The sequence below is a fragment of the Paramormyrops kingsleyae genome, chromosome 2 (genome assembly GCF_048594095.1).
Source record: "Paramormyrops kingsleyae isolate MSU_618 chromosome 2, PKINGS_0.4, whole genome shotgun sequence".
In the NCBI taxonomy this organism is placed as follows: domain Eukaryota; kingdom Metazoa; phylum Chordata; class Actinopteri; order Osteoglossiformes; family Mormyridae; genus Paramormyrops; species Paramormyrops kingsleyae.
This window is the reverse complement of record NC_132798.1, coordinates 42,715,705-42,734,542: the sequence shown is the minus strand read 5'-3', so window position 1 is coordinate 42,734,542 and position 18,838 is coordinate 42,715,705. Positions and strand designations below refer to the sequence as shown.

Here is an 18,838-nt window from a genome sequence, read left to right as displayed (position 1 = left end):
CATTTCAAAATATGGCAGCAACAAACGGAGTGCCCAGTTATTTCAAATAAACCATGACCTTTTTTTTAAAGTATTGAAGCACTTTTCTACCAATGTGAATAATAAACATTTTAGACAAAAAAAATCAACGAATAACGCTGGTAATTCGTTGTCAAAATGAGCGTACGGCATTAGCCCAGAAGAGGGGTGGCAATTTGCATATGTGAAAGCCTATGTGAATGAGACACAGGTCCAAAACTTTTAACTAGAGACACAATATTTAAGTAGAGGCATACCCAAGCGAAACAAGAGAAAGTGTGAAACAAGCACAACTACTTTAGCCCAAGTTTTTAAAAATGAGAAAAAGCCGTAATCAGTTTAACAGTTTTATTTCAATGTCAAAGAGAAAAAAAAACACTTCACCAAAGGCGAAGATCCATCCATAGCGGCTCTGGGTCCCGTCAGCGTAGCACAAAGCTAGCGTGATCTAGGCTGCCATTATCCAAGGAGCAGGGCCAGGCGCGTGCCACCCGTTTGAACAATGCGGGCGAAATAACTGCCTTATGGGATGCGAAGCTTGCGCATGCGCAGTGACGCAGACGCGCCTTTCAAAATGGCGGCGGCAGCAACACACGCGAAAGATCGATCTCCTGTATTTTCTTAGTTTTATTCTAAACAAGATGCCCCGATTTCATTTAAATACATTTAATAGCTGTAGGAACTAGTGAGCGGTATTTAGCAACATGCTATGTTAGAATAATGCCATCAAACGTGTCTGTTAAGCATATCACAGCGGACATACACGGAGGAAACATGGGGTAGAATCAAACAGGCCACAGGCTTTGAGATAGGCTGGCTCCCCAAGCTATTGCCCCCATTTAGCCCGAATGTCATAGACCTCTCCCCCCCCCCCACATCCTGACAAAGATGTATTTAGTTGTATTTTGTTATCAGGGTGATCGTCCGTTCGCAGGCCACTTTGGCCATGTGGTGTAGTCATAAACCGTCGCGGATGTTTACCCGAAACCGGGGCATCAAACAAAGAATAAGGATTCCTTAGACAACCCATTTCAAAATATGGCAGCAACAAACGGAGTGCCCAGTTATTTCAAATAAACCATGACCTTTTTTTTAAAGTATTGAAGCACTTTTCTACCAATGTGAATAATAAACATTTTAGACAAAAAAAAATCAACGAATAACGCTGGTAATTCGTTGTCAAAATGAGCGTACGGCATTAGCCCAGAAGAGGGGTGGCAATTTGCATATGTGAAAGCCTATGTGAATGAGACACAGGTCCAAAACTTTTAACTAGAGACACAATATTTAAGTAGAGGCATACCCAAGCGAAACAAGAGAAAGTGTGAAACAAGCACAACTACTTTAGCCCAAGTTTTTAAAAATGAGAAAAAGCCGTAATCAGTTTAACAGTTTTATTTCAATGTCAAAGAGAAAAAAAAACACTTCACCAAAGGCGAAGATCCATCCATAGCGGCTCTGGGTCCCGTCAGCGTAGCACAAAGCTAGCGTGATCTAGGCTGCCATTATCCAAGGAGCAGGGCCAGGCGCGTGCCACCCGTTTGAACAATGCGGGCGAAATAACTGCCTTATGGGATGCGAAGCTTGCGCATGCGCAGTGACGCAGACGCGCCTTTCAAAATGGCGGCGGCAGCAACACACGCGAAAGATCGATCTCCTGTATTTTCTTAGTTTTATTCTAAACAAGATGCCCCGATTTCATTTAAATACATTTAATAGCTGTAGGAACTAGTGAGCGGTATTTAGCAACATGCTATGTTAGAATAATGCCATCAAACGTGTCTGTTAAGCATATCACAGCGGACATACACGGAGGAAACATGGGGTAGAATCAAACAGGCCACAGGCTTTGAGATAGGCTGGCTCCCCAAGCTATTGCCCCCATTTAGCCCGAATGTCATAGACCTCTCCCCCCCCCCACATCCTGACAAAGATGTATTTAGTTGTATTTTGTTATCAGGGTGATCGTCCGTTCGCAGGCCACTTTGGCCATGTGGTGTAGTCATAAACCGTCGCGGATGTTTACCCGAAACCGGGGCATCAAACAAAGAATAAGGATTCCTTAGACAACCCATTTCAAAATATGGCAGCAACAAACGGAGTGCCCAGTTATTTCAAATAAACCATGACCTTTTTTTTAAAGTATTGAAGCACTTTTCTACCAATGTGAATAATAAACATTTTAGACAAAAAAAATCAACGAATAACGCTGGTAATTCGTTGTCAAAATGAGCGTACGGCATTAGCCCAGAAGAGGGGTGGCAATTTGCATATGTGAAAGCCTATGTGAATGAGACACAGGTCCAAAACTTTTAACTAGAGACACAATATTTAAGTAGAGGCATACCCAAGCGAAACAAGAGAAAGTGTGAAACAAGCACAACTACTTTAGCCCAAGTTTTTAAAAATGAGAAAAAGCCGTAATCAGTTTAACAGTTTCATTTCAATGTCAAAGAGAAAAAAAAACACTTCACCAAAGGCGAAGATCCATCCATAGCGGCTCTGGGTCCCGTCAGCGTAGCACAAAGCTAGCGTGATCTAGGCTGCCATTATCCAAGGAGCAGGGCCAGGCGCGTGCCACCCGTTTGAACAATGCGGGCGAAATAACTGCCTTATGGGATGCGAAGCTTGCGCATGCGCAGTGACGCAGACGCGCCTTTCAAAATGGCGGCGGCAGCAACACACGCGAAAGATCGATCTCCTGTATTTTCTTAGTTTTATTCTAAACAAGATGCCCCGATTTCATTTAAATACATTTAATAGCTGTAGGAACTAGTGAGCGGTATTTAGCAACATGCTATGTTAGAATAATGCCATCAAACGTGTCTGTTAAGCATATCACAGCGGACATACACGGAGGAAACATGGGGTAGAATCAAACAGGCCACAGGCTTTGAGATAGGCTGGCTCCCCAAGCTATTGCCCCCATTTAGCCCGAATGTCATAGACCTCTCCCCCCCCCCCACATCCTGACAAAGATGTATTTAGTTGTATTTTGTTATCAGGGTGATCGTCCGTTCGCAGGCCACTTTGGCCATGTGGTGTAGTCATAAACCGTCGCGGATGTTTACCCGAAACCGGGGCATCAAACAAAGAATAAGGATTCCTTAGACAACCCATTTCAAAATATGGCAGCAACAAACGGAGTGCCCAGTTATTTCAAATAAACCATGACCTTTTTTTTAAAGTATTGAAGCACTTTTCTACCAATGTGAATAATAAACATTTTAGACAAAAAAAATCAACGAATAACGCTGGTAATTCGTTGTCAAAATGAGCGTACGGCATTAGCCCAGAAGAGGGGTGGCAATTTGCATATGTGAAAGCCTATGTGAATGAGACACAGGTCCAAAACTTTTAACTAGAGACACAATATTTAAGTAGAGGCATACCCAAGCGAAACAAGAGAAAGTGTGAAACAAGCACAACTACTTTAGCCCAAGTTTTTAAAAATGAGAAAAAGCCGTAATCAGTTTAACAGTTTTATTTCAATGTCAAAGAGAAAAAAAAACACTTCACCAAAGGCGAAGATCCATCCATAGCGGCTCTGGGTCCCGTCAGCGTAGCACAAAGCTAGCGTGATCTAGGCTGCCATTATCCAAGGAGCAGGGCCAGGCGCGTGCCACCCGTTTGAACAATGCGGGCGAAATAACTGCCTTATGGGATGCGAAGCTTGCGCATGCGCAGTGACGCAGACGCGCCTTTCAAAATGGCGGCGGCAGCAACACACGCGAAAGATCGATCTCCTGTATTTTCTTAGTTTTATTCTAAACAAGATGCCCCGATTTCATTTAAATACATTTAATAGCTGTAGGAACTAGTGAGCGGTATTTAGCAACATGCTATGTTAGAATAATGCCATCAAACGTGTCTGTTAAGCATATCACAGCGGACATACACGGAGGAAACATGGGGTAGAATCAAACAGGCCACAGGCTTTGAGATAGGCTGGCTCCCCAAGCTATTGCCCCCATTTAGCCCGAATGTCATAGACCTCTCCCCCCCCCCCACATCCTGACAAAGATGTATTTAGTTGTATTTTGTTATCAGGGTGATCGTCCGTTCGCAGGCCACTTTGGCCATGTGGTGTAGTCATAAACCGTCGCGGATGTTTACCCGAAACCGGGGCATCAAACAAAGAATAAGGATTCCTTAGACAACCCATTTCAAAATATGGCAGCAACAAACGGAGTGCCCAGTTATTTCAAATAAACCATGACCTTTTTTTTAAAGTATTGAAGCACTTTTCTACCAATGTGAATAATAAACATTTTAGACAAAAAAAATCAACGAATAACGCTGGTAATTCGTTGTCAAAATGAGCGTACGGCATTAGCCCAGAAGAGGGGTGGCAATTTGCATATGTGAAAGCCTATGTGAATGAGACACAGGTCCAAAACTTTTAACTAGAGACACAATATTTAAGTAGAGGCATACCCAAGCGAAACAAGAGAAAGTGTGAAACAAGCACAACTACTTTAGCCCAAGTTTTTAAAAATGAGAAAAAGCCGTAATCAGTTTAACAGTTTCATTTCAATGTCAAAGAGAAAAAAAAACACTTCACCAAAGGCGAAGATCCATCCATAGCGGCTCTGGGTCCCGTCAGCGTAGCACAAAGCTAGCGTGATCTAGGCTGCCATTATCCAAGGAGCAGGGCCAGGCGCGTGCCACCCGTTTGAACAATGCGGGCGAAATAACTGCCTTATGGGATGCGAAGCTTGCGCATGCGCAGTGACGCAGACGCGCCTTTCAAAATGGCGGCGGCAGCAACACACGCGAAAGATCGATCTCCTGTATTTTCTTAGTTTTATTCTAAACAAGATGCCCCGATTTCATTTAAATACATTTAATAGCTGTAGGAACTAGTGAGCGGTATTTAGCAACATGCTATGTTAGAATAATGCCATCAAACGTGTCTGTTAAGCATATCACAGCGGACATACACGGAGGAAACATGGGGTAGAATCAAACAGGCCACAGGCTTTGAGATAGGCTGGCTCCCCAAGCTATTGCCCCCATTTAGCCCGAATGTCATAGACCTCTCCCCCCCCCACATCCTGACAAAGATGTATTTAGTTGTATTTTGTTATCAGGGTGATCGTCCGTTCGCAGGCCACTTTGGCCATGTGGTGTAGTCATAAACCGTCGCGGATGTTTACCCGAAACCGGGGCATCAAACAAAGAATAAGGATTCCTTAGACAACCCATTTCAAAATATGGCAGCAACAAACGGAGTGCCCAGTTATTTCAAATAAACCATGACCTTTTTTTTAAAGTATTGAAGCACTTTTCTACCAATGTGAATAATAAACATTTTAGACAAAAAAAATCAACGAATAACGCTGGTAATTCGTTGTCAAAATGAGCGTACGGCATTAGCCCAGAAGAGGGGTGGCAATTTGCATATGTGAAAGCCTATGTGAATGAGACACAGGTCCAAAACTTTTAACTAGAGACACAATATTTAAGTAGAGGCATACCCAAGCGAAACAAGAGAAAGTGTGAAACAAGCACAACTACTTTAGCCCAAGTTTTTAAAAATGAGAAAAAGCCGTAATCAGTTTAACAGTTTTATTTCAATGTCAAAGAGAAAAAAAAACACTTCACCAAAGGCGAAGATCCATCCATAGCGGCTCTGGGTCCCGTCAGCGTAGCACAAAGCTAGCGTGATCTAGGCTGCCATTATCCAAGGAGCAGGACCAGGCGCGTGCCACCCGTTTGAACAATGCGGGCGAAATAACTGCCTTATGGGATGCGAAGCTTGCGCATGCGCAGTGACGCAGACGCGCCTTTCAAAATGGCGGCGGCAGCAACACACGCGAAAGATCGATCTCCTGTATTTTCTTAGTTTTATTCTAAACAAGATGCCCCGATTTCATTTAAATACATTTAATAGCTGTAGGAACTAGTGAGCGGTATTTAGCAACATGCTATGTTAGAATAATGCCATCAAACGTGTCTGTTAAGCATATCACAGCGGACATACACGGAGGAAACATGGGGTAGAATCAAACAGGCCACAGGCTTTGAGATAGGCTGGCTCCCCAAGCTATTGCCCCCATTTAGCCCGAATGTCATAGACCTGCCCCGCCCCACATCCTGACAAAGATGTATTTAGTTGTATTTTGTTATCAGGGTGATCGTCCGTTCGCAGGCCACTTTGGCCATGTGGTGTAGTCATAAACCGTCGCGGATGTTTACCCGAAACCGGGGCATCAAACAAAGAATAAGGATTCCTTAGACAACCCACTTCAAAATATGGCAGCAACAAACGGAGTGCCCAGTTATTTCAAATAAACCATGACCTTTTTTTAAAGTATTGAAGCACTTTTCTACCAATGTGAATAATAAACATTTTAGACAAAAAAAATCAACGAATAACGCTGGCAATTCGTTGTCAAAATGAGCGTACGGCATTAGCCCAGAAGAGGGGTGGCAATTTGCATATGTGAAAGCCTATGTGAATGAGACACAGGTCCCAAACTTTTAACTAGAGACACAATATTTAAGTAGAGGCATACCCAAGCGAAACAAGAGAAAGTGTGAAACAAGCACAACTATTTTAGCGGTGAGGGTAAAATGCGGACCGTTTACAAACAGCGGATTCCGTGTTTAATAGTGTTGAGGCAATGTTTTCTAGCCATTTAAGAAAGGCAGCAAAGGTTTTTTTTTATACCTTTAAACATTAACAAAAACCGCTAATGTCTTTTCTTTAAAATTTTCAAGTCTATTTCTGTCTGGTTTTTCGCGATAAGTTGCGTGAACGCCTGAGTTAGTGTGTTTTTGGGGCTTGGATACACATCGAGGTCCTGACAGAAATAATTATGTCTGCTTTCACAAACCTAAAGTTAAACTTTAAAGCCCATCGGCGTGTGTGTGTGTGTGTGTGTGTGTGTGTGCTTGTGCACATGAGCACAAGCACATGGTTCAATGTAACTGTAGCAGCTTATTCCATTCATTCATTGTGCACATACACACATACACTCACCTAAAGGATTATTAGGAACACCATACTAATATGGTGTTTGACCCCCTTTCGCCTTCAGAACTGCCTTAATTCTACGTGGCATTGATTCAACAAGGTGCTGAAAGCATTCTTTAGAAATGTTGGCCCATATTGATAGGATAGCATCTTGCAGTTGATGGAGATTTGTGGGATGCACATCCAGGGCACGAAGCTCCCGTTCCAACACATCCCGAAGATGCTCTATTGGGTTGAGATCTGGTGACTGTTGGGGCCATTGTAGTACAGTGAACTCACTGTCATGTTCAAGAAATCAATTTGAAATGATTCGAGCTTTGTGACATGGTGCATTATCCTGCTGGAAGTAGCCATCAGAGGATGGGTACATGGTGGTCATAAAGGGATGGACATGGTCAGAAACAATGCTCAGGTAGGCCGTGGCATTTAAACGATGCCCAATTGGCACTAAGGGGCCTAAAGTGTGCCAAGAAAACATCCCCCACACCATTACACCACCACCAGCAGCCTGCACAGTGGTAACAAGGCATGATGGATCCATGTTCTCATTCTGTTTACGCCAAATTCTGACTCTACCATTTGAATGTCTCAACAGAAATCGAGACTCATCAGACCAGGCAACATTTTTCCAGTCTTCAACTGTCCAATTTTGGTGAGCTCGTGCAAATTGTAGCCTCTTTTTCCTATTTGTAGTGGAGATGAGTGGTACCCGGTGGGGTCTTCTGCTGTTGTAGCCCATCCGCCTCAAGGTTGTGCGTGTTGTGGCTTCACAAATGCTTTGCTGCATACCTCGGTTGTAACGAGTGGTTATTTCAGCCAAAGTTGCTCTTCTATCAGCTTGAATCAGTCGGACCATTCTCCTCTGACCTCTAGCATCAACAAGGCATTTTCGCCCAACGGGACTGCCGCATACTGGATGTTTTTCCCTTTGCACACCATTCTTTGTAAACCCTAGAAATGGTTGTGCGTGAAAATCCCAGTAACTGAGCAGATTGTGAAATACTCAGACCGGCCCGTCTGGCACCAACAACTATGCCACGCTCAAAATTGCTTAAATCACCTTTCTTTCCCATTCTGACATTCAGTTTGGAGTTCAGGAGATTGTCTTGACCAGGACCACACCCCTAAATGCATTGAAGCAACTGCCATGTGATTGGTTGATTAGATAATTGCATTAATGAGAAATTGAACAGGTGTTCCTAATAATCCTTTAGGTGAGCATATATGCTATGTCTAGATCTCCTGGGGAAATCAAGAGTGTTGCCCACAAACATTGTTCAGCTTTTGGCCTAACATGGTCCTTGCGTGTTTTAAAGTTGCGTGAAGTGGAGTGAGGAGCATTCTGAACATCAAACTATTTTAAGATAAATTGTCTGTAACAGGAAATTTAGTTTCTCAATTTATTTCTTATATATTATTTTGTTAATTATTGAGTTCAAAGTTTTGTAGTAAATGGTGATATTGTCATCAATTTGGTGATAATGCGAGCCAAACATTTCTCGAAAATGACATTTGCATACAGTAAGTAAAACATTCTGAAATCATATTTCTATTTTATTCTGCTGCTGCTTACATGTTTACATCTCTGTCTCTCTCGCTCTCTCTCTCCAGGACAGTGAAAGTAGGACTATTTACCCTTGTTTATGTAGCTGTAGGATGGCCATAATATAGTTTCAATCCGATATCGATGTAATGCTTGTCTGTGATGATTGGTTAACATATTGATTGGTGTATTAATATAGCCGGAAAGTAATAAAACCCATTGCAATCAAGTATACAGTGCCTTATAAAAGTATTCAGTTATCATAATTTTACTCAATTACAAAGGATAGTTAAACGTTTTCCAAATGAGCATTTTATTGCATTTCCAAAGGCACTGTAACTTATTTCTGTGCCAACATTAAAATTAAATAAACTTATGATTTAATGTCGATATGAGATGACAAATTATTCACAAATGATACAGAGGTGCCACTCATTTCCACATACAGTAACTCATCACAATTGGGTGCCACTGTGCTTTTTAATGAAAAGCTGATAAAACTTAAAATGTGGTTCGGTCATGTGTGTAGTCTGTGTGTAGACAAGGAAACAGAGGCATAGTAGCTGTTATTTTTTTATTCCAAAGTCATCCAATTTGCTATTTTCCTTACATACCCACCCATTCACTCACTCACTCACTGACCCACCCACCCATTCACACACCCAAGTCTTCCGTAAGGTGTTTGCAGAACTCGCTGCAGAACCCAGGCTGTGTGAAGTTCCCCTCGTCTTCCACGCCCAATGTAGCCTATGGGACAATAAATAATAAGCAAGCATACTTAGTATCAAAACAGAGCAACAATGTTTTTCATTGCATACTTTCAAGAAAATATTCAGGACCTGACACACAATAAATTGTTCTGGTGACTTTCTTTTTGCAACCACTGACTTCAGCAACAATTGTCAACATTCTTACACAGTATGCATACCTGGTAAGCTGTTCTTATAAGTCTCTAGACAGTGCTGGCAGCATTCCAGGCGATACAATCGTCGGAATTGTGCTTGATAGGCCGCACTGTACAGTTTCCATGGGACTACACCTGTAGGTTTCAAATTTAAGAATGATTCATTAGAGTAAAATCCCTTGTTAATGGGAATACAAACATCCTAACTCAAAGGGTATTCAAATATCATAATATGTTTTATACCTACTGTCAAGCCACTGAAAATGCGCTCGGGCACGGAATGTTTCCCTTCCGACTAAGTCCCAAAAAAAGGTGACAAACAAGTGACAGCTTTAAAAAAGCTTTGTCACCCTCGAACAGGACTACTTCTAAAAGGATATCCTCCAGGACGTCGAGGGGGATCTGTGAAAGAAATCATACAAGCACGCAAATATTATTTTACAATAGTTCTGTAATATAACAAAAACAGACAAAAATAGCATGACTTCTACATTCCAACTCCAACTGCTTAAAATGAAGCTCATTGTTTTCACATTTTTGTAGGGTACAGCACAGTAAGCACAGAGAAAAAAAGAGAAAAACAGCAGGTTCAGCTGTAAGATCAGCTACATAAATACCTGTTCAATGGAGATGGAACCCATTCCTCCTCCTCTACCATCTGTGCTTTCAACACATTGAATTTTCCTAAAAGAAATTATATTGTCACAACTATTGTAAAACTATGACATATTGTAATGGTATCACATAGAGTTGACTCCACCTGAGGGCACAGGTGTAAAACAATTTGATCACGTTGGGCACCAGACCTGGAAAAAGGCAGTCATGATACTACCAGCTTGTCAGACTGAAAGGCTTATATGCATATGGGTCAGAACAATGCATCAGAGTGATAAATATTACAGCATCAACTTTGTAAGGTGTATCAATCCCCACTAGGGTTGTAACGGTATACCGGTATGGCGGTTTATTGTGATATTGACATGTACGATTATCATATCATGCACATTTGCCTATCCGCGGTTTGGAAAAAAAAAAAAGAAACCAGATCTCACCTGCGCTGCTGTGTATATGCAACTTCTTTCCGCTTTACTGCTTAGACTCCACCCATAAATGCACAGCGGCGAAAATGTCCGATAGTGGCTGCAAATTCTAATCTCTATTTCCCGCCGAAAAAAAAATTAAAATCTGCAGTATGGGAATATTTTGGGTATCCGAAAAATGATCGTGGGGTGGATATCCAGTTTGCAAGAAATGTGGACGAACAGTGGCCGCAAAAGGAGGAAATACGTCGAACATGTTCTCCCATATTCGCGAACACCATCCCTCCGTGAAGATAAAGGTAAGTTCCATTTATAACTTAAAGCCGTATTATTTCTGTGATGCAGAGGGAATCCCGGAATCCAGTCATGTAATTGGAGTCAATTACAGTATAATTCAGATGCCACGTAAAATGTCCGATTTGATAGATAGATGGATGAATAAATCAAAATATAGCTGTGCAGCAAATTAAATCGCGATGTGCGTCTGTGAATATACAGCGCAAAAAGGCTGCCGCTTGCTCATTAACCAACTACCCCCCCCCCCCCCCCCACACACACACACACACACACACAGCGGCACAGATGATTATTTTGTCCTCCAGGTTCGTGTGCCGCCCCCCATAGAATCCCTCCCGGCGCCCTCCCAACTTCATCCCTTATCGTCTCCGCTCGCCCATCCTCTAGAAAAACGCTTTATTTAGATTATTTTTGTTTTCCTCCAAGTTCGTGTGCCTCCCCCACGTGACATGAAAAAGTGCCGCCCCGGGCGGCTGCCCCGTTCGCCCATGCCTAAAACCGCCACTGCATGATGGTCATGGTTTTTAAAGCGTCTGCTGTCTCATTCACTATGTGAAGACGTGAACACATGAACATATCCAGAGCTACTCTCAAGAGAACACTTAATGATCATTTTATAATTTTATTTAAAAGAATAATCATCAAATACACTAACTGAAAACTCATAGGTGTTTAGTACAAGTGGACACATTCTCTCACCTCAGCGGTCAAGATTGAGCCCTGAAAATCTCAACATGCTTACATTTCTTCATCATAATCTGACCTGAAAAAAAAGCAAAGAAATGCATGCTGCTATGATAATCTCAGGAAAATATTAACAAACATGACCCTGCACATATTGCTCTCCCATATATGCTGTTAAAGAGGAAGGACAGTTTGATTTATTCTTGTCTAATATAAAGAGAAATAACTTATTCCTTATTTTGTTCAAATGGGAGATGCGCAGCTTTATTTTATTTATTTTTCCCCCAAAAGTTAGACTCATACTTCCATAAGTTTTTTTTATTTTCATTAAAAAAAGTTTGTTACAATAAACCATGTTCATCCAAAAACCATATCTCTTTTTATTCATTTAAGGGTCATTGTAGCTGATGATTATACTAATAATAATGATAGTTTAATACCGTATACCACGAAACCGTGATATTTTCTGAGACGATTATCATACCGTGAAAATCTCATACCGTTACAACCCTAATCCCCACCTTCAGATCAGATCACTAAGACCAATTAATCTGACTCCATTAAATTATGCTGCTGTTTGTAATAGGGTCAGTGGTGGCCTAATGGATAGGGAAGTGCACTTGTAATCGAAAGGTGCCACTGAAGTACCCTGAGCAAGGTACCACCCCCAAGCACTGCTCTCCTCTGCAATGTCATGGTGTCATATAGGTTAAATGCAGAGTACACATTTTGTTGTTGTGCACTGTGTGCTGTGGTGTGTCAATGACAACTAATCACTTCACTTATATGCCATGCACTACGAGGCATCACAGAAAATATTTAAAAAGTATGACACAAAAGGAATTGTATTACTGATTAATGAATAGTTTGTTTCCAAGTTATAAATAATATAATAACCGATACATTAGATGTTAAAAGTTATAACACCCATAAACAATGACAACTGTATTACATGAAATGGTTGCCAATTGTTAAATGGTTTCCAAATTTGCGACTAAGAGAGCCCATGCGGCAATCAATCAAATGAGTCAATCAATATATAAACAAACAAACAAATACGGAGGAACAAAACATAAAACATGCACCTCTGAGTCTCTGATTTCCGATCGGGCACTTGTGTGCTCCAGATGTGGTAGTCCCCAGCAGTCATCACTGCACACTGGTAGATCTCCTGTCATACATATCAGACCATGCATGAAAATATTAACCAAATAAGTGTTTCACCACATTTCTGTGATACTGAGCCATCTTATGAAGCATATAACACTTTCTTAGGGTGGCTGAAGGTTGGTATACATTTAGCTGCAGATCAAGTACCCACTGCAAACATACATAAGTATACATATTCTAAAAAACATGGATGTGTTAAGGTTTTTATTAAGTTGTACAACCAGGCCCTCAAAAAATATATATTGTCTTCATACCAGGGGATGCTGCAGTTGTCATACCATGAGCTGGTGCTGCTGTTGTTGTTTGTGCTTGTTCGGCTGGTGCTTCAGCTGGTGCTGCAAAAAAGCACATTTTAAACCAAATGATTTAGAATGAGTTAAATCGGTTGTACTGCATGCATTTCTCATCAACGCTATGCTGTCTAGCATTTCTGACAGATTTGTAAGTTATAGCTTTATGATCTTTCAAATTGCAAAATAAACATGAGGAATCACCTACAATTAAAAGACAAATATAACTTCACGGCACCGGACAGCAAAATTACATAAACATGACATAAACATGACATTACCACTAATAATTTAGAATGAGGGTGGAATACATACCCAAAACTGTCTGACCATTGGAATTTAACTGTATGTCCACTCCTTTGCCCAATCTCTTCTTCATGCTTTCTATGGTTCTTGAATTTCTAGCATTGTTGTAGTGACACAAAATATTTCGCATCAAAAAGACATGCGATGAGGGAGTCATCATGTTGAGAAAATGATTGTTTTTCCTCATTCCAGCAAAGAGCTGTTCAGCACACGGGCTGTTGATCCAACCACGTAACTCTGGGACCAGTTCCACCTTTCGCAAGACATCCCTGGCATCTTTTGAGTTTGCCTCATGAAATCTATCATAAAGAGCATAATGCTCAGACGATCCAGTTATAGGGTGGCCATTTTCATCAGGAACTGGCTTCTTGGTGACTAGCCATGGCAAGCTCACTTTTATCTGTCCAGTAGTGGCACATCTGATGTTATCTTCAGTAGGCTCAAGTAACCTACCCCCATGAGGTTTGAAGGGTAATGATTCTGGATCTCTTAGGTTGGTATGTGTTGCCAACCCTCTCGCAAAATCATATAATACAATGTTTGGAAAATGTTTCATCGACAATAAAAGGTCAGCAAAGTCCCGGGGGCTCTCAGCCCTTATGTTGAACTTAACACCATACACCACAGCACAAGGACAGGTGACCACAGCCCATCCACCTGTTTAAGGAAACTGTAAATCAGAGTGCAACCATTCCAAGTAATGAAACTAAGAACTGTCTGTAAAAACGGTCTCTCAGTAATAGAACACAACTTACCAGAAGCTCCCCAGATCTGTGAAAACACCTTATCATAACTCGCTCTGTTCTTCATTTCTTGTTGAAGTCTCGTTACCAGGTCCATCCGTGAGCCTTTGGGGTCTATGCCACACTGTCGGCACAGAGCACGCACAGCTTCCATCTATAATGAACATTAGTATAGTTGGTCTGGCGTGGTTCAAAAACACACATCTTTGACAAAACTGACAAAAATTGACTTAAGTTCAGTACCTTGAGCTTAAGAAGTTCATCAGTCAGTCGGTCCTCTGTGAGGTTAAACTCAGATTCCTCCTTTGCACTACAAGCAGAATACACTTCTTTGTATTCAGTGTTGAGTACAACATCCCTATCTCTTGTGTGAGGACCAATCCACGGAGCCCAACTATGGTAACTGGGATGGACGACAAATGGGTTTGACTTGTTGCCTTTAAATGATGTTAGAAAATATTATTAACATAACAGTACATTATTCCACGATAAACAAAGTAAATGCTAGAATACTGTCATCCCACCTAGAACATTGTGCGGACTGTACTTACTTGGGACCAACCCACGGCTGATCATTTCAAGGGAAACCATCTCCCAGAAATTTTCAACACTTACCTTTCCATCAAAAGTCTGAGATGGTTCCTCAATGCTGCTCACTAAGGAAAGCAAGACTTAAGTAAGCATGTTCCAAACAGTCATAGCTGGATATGTGGTGCTTGAAACAATGTAAGACTAAGAAAATGAATAAATGTGTTCACTTACCAGGCATGCTAAAAACGCCCTTCTCATGAAGGTCCATCACAACAGATACTGGATGATAACCACACGATACACAAGCATATGTGTAACCGAGGTCTGACAGTGCTTCAAAGCTTAAATAAGCCTGCAGGACCCTTTCCCTGGATGGATAGGTTTTACCAGAGGTCTTCTCCAACACATCCATGGCACTCCCTACTGCCTGATGAGTCTGTGAAATTGATGTATGACATTTAAAGGCTTTACAATATATTATTTTGATAAAGTATTCGTAATTGTTTTAAATGATTAAAACAACAGAACATGGTTCCTACCTGAAGTGTATTGCGTAGAAAATGGCACATGTATATGGACAGAAGTGTGTGGTCATCGAAATTGTGGACACCATCAGTCCACTCCTGGTATCGATATGCCATACCACACCTGTAGCACCATTTTCTGTACACTGAAATTCCTAATGGACACAAGCACCAGTAAATGTTACACATTTATCTTTCACCATTTTACACTGTGACATGTCTCTATACTTTGCACAGTACTAAAAGCCAGTGTATGAAATTATCTCAGTAAGCATACAAGTGTGAATTGCTGGGAAGGAGGCTAAGCTGCTGATAGTGGAAGTCATGGCTACACTGACATTTACAGTACATGTAGTGAGTAATGAAATGTTAAAATATCGATAATAAATATTTAAATAAAGAGAGAACATACCTTCTATGACATCAGTGATTGTTAGGATTTTAGCCTTAGATGTAATCAGCACAGGTTCGCTTAGAGGAGTGGGCTCTAAACATTCTGAGCAAAAGGTTTCTGATGGTATGAAGTGCACAGGGAAATGAATGGTCTTGACCACGTCTGAGGGGAAAATCGCAGGCAGTTTCTTCTTATGAAAAATGTATTGAACCATCCGCGACAGATTTTTGCCTTCAGGTGAGTATGGAGCTCCTTCTTCTAGGTCAAAACTTTCCATGTCAATTGGAAAATGTTCTGTGATGTTCTCCTCCACACTTCTGGTTTTTCTGAAGAGTGCCTGGTCTGTTTCAAATAAATGCCACTTGGCAACATATTTAGGTATGCATGACTGCCTTGGGTTCGCGCAAGGACAATGCCATGAAATGATTTTAGAATTGTACCTTACCACCACTCTGCCAAGCCGGCTGTAATAGGAGATAGTTGACTCGTATACAGAAATGTGCTTTTTGTAGGGGGGTCCACACACAGTCACCAGACAGGACAACGGGACTCCTGCATCATTTGCTTCTCTCTGACGTACCAAACACCTTTCCTTTTTGTCTTCCCCAAACCACTTGTCATGTACCATCACCTGCAAAACATCCTCTGTAAGTGATGGAGTGTCCATTCTGGCTGGAGGGCAGTACACGAGGGACTGAATGTGGTGGCACTCAAATGGACGAAGGTTTGACCTCTCTGCAAACTCTGCATTAATTCTGCAGATATCCAGCTCACACATTGTTTTTTGTTCAGGACCCCATGTCCTTTTAATGACACGTACTGGTGTGCTGGGTGCTATAAAAGACTTTGCTACTGCAAACACTCCATTTGTGTAATCAACACACTGAGCACTGAGGTGGTTCTGTGCCGTAATGTCCATTTTGATGGGAGTGTGACGTCTTCGAAGATGTATCCGTAGGTTCCGTCTATTAAGGATTAGGCCACAGCTAGTACACTTCACTGTTTTCTGCTTTCTTTGGGTGAGAGGGTGGTAGTGCTGGTGCTGCTGAGGAGCCAGGATCAGAGGAACATGAAGAAAGTGAGGGGTGGAGGATGGGGACTGGGGGAGGGGGACATGCAGCTTCAGAAGCAGTAAAGGAGGGAGCAGGAGAGGCGGGAGGTGACTGATGCGCTTCCGTTGTGGTTGGCTTGGTTTCACTGATGCATTGGGATACATGATGTTTAAACTGGTCTTTGCGTATTATTGTTTGGCTGCAATAAAGACAATGAAAGTGTCCTGTGGGTCTGCAATAATTGTTGCATTTGCTGATGAAGAAACCTGCAAGACGGCAACATGAAGACCAAAGCTATCAACAGAAAAGAAAGGTATACACAGAACGGGACTGGGGGAGTGAGGTCAGGAGTAGCTGATCAGAAAGTTACAGTGTCAAACAAAACACAAACATAGGTAAATTAGCTTACCAATATTCACATGACTTCAGGGACTCCCACTAAGGAACTCCACATCATTTTGTCTATCTTGATTGTAAGAAGTGCATTCTACATTTAAGCATGTGTATGTTTTAAAACCACCAAAATCAATAGACCAATAAACATCATTAGGAATTACCTCTATGCTGTACTGCATGTCTCACGTGGCTCTGAATGTGTGTTGTAAATTTGAATTGTTGGTCAGTTGCATAAGTGCAGCATGGGCATCTGAACACACCGTCTAGGCAAAACCTTGTTGCATCAGGACTGGCCTGTAAATGCGTTGGATGCTTTAAAACATAAACAATAAAACATTGTGTAAACTTACTGTTACTCTGAGGTGCACGCTCATTCTAACAACATAACATGCATGCAGAAGTAATGCAGCTTGTAAGGTTATCAGGCTGTGATATCGATAAAATATCTTATAGAGCATTCATATCATCAGCATTAACTTGAGTATCCTGAGCATCATAATATAGCCTAAACATCTGCATAATTAACAATCATAATATACTATTTTTACATAAATACCATTGAGGTTGTTGGTGTAATTTAATAATATATCGGTCACATACTCCATAACTCTTAATAAAACAATTCGGTCATCATAATCAGAAAAACTCAAAAGCACCTGTCGTAGTCTGTTTTCTACATATGCATTTGTGATAAATATTTTGCAATATTGTCATATAATTTTTAGGACATAAGGCCCAGACCTGCGGTCCCTGAAACAAAAGAGAAACAACCTAGCAGCAAAACGTACCGTCTGCGTTTTCTAGTGTTACGCCCTAAAACAAAACATATATACATGATTTATTTATTCAAATTTCATTTTAGTCTATTCAATGTGTTACCCTTCTCATGTTCTGAATCTAAGGGCATTTCAAGTCCGGAAATTTTAACTAGAGACACAATATTTAAGTAGAGGCATACCCAAGCGAAACAAGAGAAAGTGTGAAACAAGCACAACTACTTTAGCCCAAGTTTTTAAAAATGAGAAAAAGCCGTAATCAGTTTAACAGTTTTATTTCAATGTCAAAGAGAAAAAAAAACACTTCACCAAAGGCGAAGATCCATCCATAGCGGCTCTGGGTCCCGTCAGCGTAGCACAAAGCTAGCGTGATCTAGGCTGCCATTATCCAAGGAGCAGGGCCAGGCGCGTGCCACCCGTTTGAACAATGCGGGCGAAATAACTGCCTTATGGGATGCGAAGCTTGCGCATGCGCAGTGACGCAGACGCGCCTTTCAAAATGGCGGCGGCAGCAACACACGCGAAAGATCGATCTCCTGTATTTTCTTAGTTTTATTCTAAACAAGATGCCCCGATTTCATTTAAATACATTTAATAGCTGTAGGAACTAGTGAGCGGTATTTAGCAACATGCTATGTTAGAATAATGCCATCAAACGTGTCTGTTAAGCATATCACAGCGGACATACACGGAGGAAACATGGGGTAGAATCAAACAGGCCACAGGCTTTGAGATAGGCTGGCTCCCCAAGCTATTGCCCCCATTTAGCCCGAATGTCATAGACCTCTCCCCCCCCCCACATCCTGACAAAGATGTATTTAGTTGTATTTTGTTATCAGGGTGATCGTCCGTTCGCAGGCCACTTTGGCCATGTGGTGTAGTCATAAACCGTCGCGGATGTTTACCCGAAACCGGGGCATCAAACAAAGAATAAGGATTCCTTAGACAACCCATTTCAAAATATGGCAGCAACAAACGGAGTGCCCAGTTATTTCAAATAAACCATGACCTTTTTTAAAGTATTGAAGCACTTTTCTACCAATGTGAATAATAAACATTTTAGACAAAAAAAATCAACGAATAACGCTGGTAATTCGTTGTCAAAATGAGCGTACGGCATTAGCCCAGAAGAGGGGTGGCAATTTGCATATGTGAAAGCCTATGTGAATGAGACACAGGTCCAAAACT

At 41.5% G+C, this 18,838-nt stretch overlaps 1 long non-coding RNA gene across 4 annotated transcripts; it reads right to left on the bottom strand.

Moving 5' to 3' along the window:
• Nucleotides 1–9,114: 9,114 nt before the first annotated feature.
• Nucleotides 9,115–17,209, bottom strand: LOC140587717 (uncharacterized). Of its 4 annotated transcripts, none has more exons than XR_011989397.1 (14): nt 17,036–17,209; nt 15,445–16,057; nt 15,048–15,187; nt 14,740–14,944; nt 14,221–14,633; nt 13,990–14,131; nt 13,244–13,329; nt 12,893–12,973; nt 12,554–12,639; nt 11,484–11,547; nt 10,065–10,131; nt 9,695–9,849; nt 9,472–9,582; nt 9,115–9,290 (listed from the first exon to the last, which is right to left on the bottom strand). It is a non-coding gene; the product is annotated as an uncharacterized lncRNA (long non-coding RNA). The 4 variants fall into 4 exon arrangements; XR_011989398.1 differs by lacking the exon at nt 17,036–17,209 and having other exon boundaries at nt 15,445–15,787; nt 15,872–16,524; XR_011989399.1 differs by lacking the exon at nt 17,036–17,209 and having other exon boundaries at nt 9,691–9,849; nt 15,445–16,524.
• Between the last annotated feature and the right edge of the window lie 1,629 nt (nt 17,210–18,838).